Source organism: Pinus tabuliformis, chromosome 5_2 (assembly GCF_031772625.1).
Source record: "Pinus tabuliformis cultivar Carrire ecotype Pingquan chromosome 5_2, CPIR1, whole genome shotgun sequence".
NCBI classification, from domain to species: domain Eukaryota; kingdom Viridiplantae; phylum Streptophyta; class Pinopsida; order Pinales; family Pinaceae; genus Pinus; species Pinus tabuliformis.
In genome coordinates this window covers 109,389,784-109,392,453 of record NC_142306.1, presented here as the reverse complement: position 1 = coordinate 109,392,453, position 2,670 = coordinate 109,389,784, and positions in this window count along the sequence as shown.

The window sequence follows — 2,670 nt, the reverse complement described above, 5'->3', positions numbered from 1 at the left end:
TGCTCTGACTGAACCACCATTGCCCTAAAAAATTGAAAGTCACCTCCCCCATTCTCAAATCCACAAGAACTGAGAATGGCTGCCCCAAATTCCATGGATGTGAAACCTATTTCCCCTCCTCATCTATACCTAGACCATCTCCCCCTGGCAGACAAGGATTTCCAGATAAAGGACACCTCTGTCCATGAATCCCCTCTCAAACTCTACTGCCAATACAGAGACCAATACCTGAACCATGCTGATAAAATTGGTTTTTGGGAGTCCAATTTGCCCAAGTACCAATTCCCTGAAGTTCACATTTTCCCAGAAATTGTCCATTACTGCCATGCAAACTATATCCCCAACCAAAGAGCAGTGATGTCCCCTAACCAGACTATACTTTTCACCATCACTGTTGAATCAATAAATGAGATGCTGCAACTTCAACCTAGCCAAAACTTGACTCCCCTCTCCATTGGAGATCTATTGGACTTATTTCCCAAGCTTAGCCCTGCAAGATTGGCCCAAATAATTCAAACCTACATTGTATAAGAGAAGAATATCCCCAAATATCCTCCCCCATATGTGTATAACATATTTTCTCCATTTGGCCAAGACATTGTAGCAATGATATCCAGTGTCCTAGGTTATACCACCAGTGAGTATATAGATGAAATCATCTTGCCTTTCATGTCCATATACACTTTAGGACAACCTCTTGTTGTTATTTATGATTATGCCAAGTTTATAGCTGATAGGATGCATGACCAGTTCCTTAGGATGAGTAATGAACGAGTCTTCAAGTACTCCTTTGTTTTGTATCACCTCTTTCTATACTACCAAGTTGATAAGTTCCCACTTACGCTTCAGAAGTTGGACACAAAAGGTCACCCTAGGTCAGTAATTTTCTAGACTCCATTGATCCATAAATATGACTCCCCATATTCATATATAGACTTCATAGACTTGTTTTTACATCCCATTGTGACAATGCTAATAGGCAACCCTCCTCCAAGAACCAGTTCAGATATAAGGAAGATCCTGCAACTCTCAAAACAATCCAAAGTGGGGGATTGGTACTTGTACCAAAACCACACTAAGATTAGAATTTATGGTTGTGAGTTGCCCCCATATAAACTACCCAAAGACCTCCCAATGAGGTTATTTTCTCTTAGTACTACAGGCAGATAATCAATTCAGATGAGGTACACTTTGTCAAAGCCAAAAAGAAGGCCCAGCTCAAGATCAAAGACCAATTAGGTCCCTTCATTTGTAATAGCCAAGAATATGGAAAGGAGGCAGACCAAATCCTTCAAATATTAAATCTAAAACAGAGCTTCATATGGAGATATGATCCCTTGGATTTCATCTGCAACAGAAGACAAAAAACCAAGATGGCTCCTTATATTCATCATTGAATCGCTAAAATAGAAAAGCATGCCAACCAATTGGAATGGGTGGAAAACACTTTAGAGGACAGGGATAGTACTGAAGTTGTTGTGGAAAACACACTAATTGATCTAGAGAAGCAACTTGATGAGGATTCTTTCCTGCAGGTGCCAGGAGAATCATAGGTCTAGGAAGAATCACAGGTCCAGAAAGAATCATAGGTAAAAGAAGATCAGAAGTACCAGAATCAGAAACACCAGAGAAATCAAACATACCAGAGCAATCAGAGAAAACAGATAGACCAGAGGCCACCATGAGTACCCCCCAAGTCTTACAGACTCCTCTAAATGAGGAGAAAAGCCTCAAGAGAAATAGGGAAGGGGTCACTCCTTTAGAAAGAACAACATCACAAGCCTATGTCGAGACAAGCTAGGATAAAACACAAAGAATAAATCTTGTTTCTGAACAAGAATATACAGAGGAGACTACTGAGGTTACCAGCACAAAAAGAGATGGGATCAGGCATGCCACTCCATCTTGAGGCATCCTAGAACCTTCCACATCACACACTCAGATGTTGGAAAGACAACAAAGTATCGAGGTATCCTCTTTCAGAATGCCAGCAGATAAAGACCAAGGCATCAAAGAGAGATAAAAAGAGATAAAGGCCAGAAATGAGAGGTTGAAAGCCCAGACCTATGCACAGTACCTGAAAATGACCCCTACCAAAAAAACAAGGCTCATGTCATCCTATGATGTCAAACAGGGGAAGATGCAAATGACTTTCATCAAGCCGACCACTCAGCAGCCAAGGACAGCAATAGATTTCAAAAGAGTGGATTTTGAAGTACTGGAAAGCAATATTCATCCCATTGACCAGATTGAGCTGCATAAACAAACAAGTGAGATGATTTATTTTACATTAACAGGGAAAGCCATAGTATCCCACCAACTGCAGAACTCTATAAATAATATGTCAACTCAGTTTCAATTGGAGAAGGCCTCTTCACTAGCCAAAGATACAAGAATCAAGTCCTTAGAGGACTTAGTGATAGGATTGGGACATGATCCCAAGGATGTGAAAGCAACAGAGCAGCTAATTAAAAAGAAAAATGATGACATTGCTACCCTGAAGAAGCAGCTCAAAATTCCTCAGCTGCATCACCCTCAAACAATGGAAGTCGTAGAAGCACAAAAAGGACATGAAGAGCTTATGGACCTAGTCCTAAAGCTAAATGATCAGCTTAAAGAAACAGAGAAGGAATTGGACATTTTGATTCAGTCCAAGCAAAGTGACCTGGC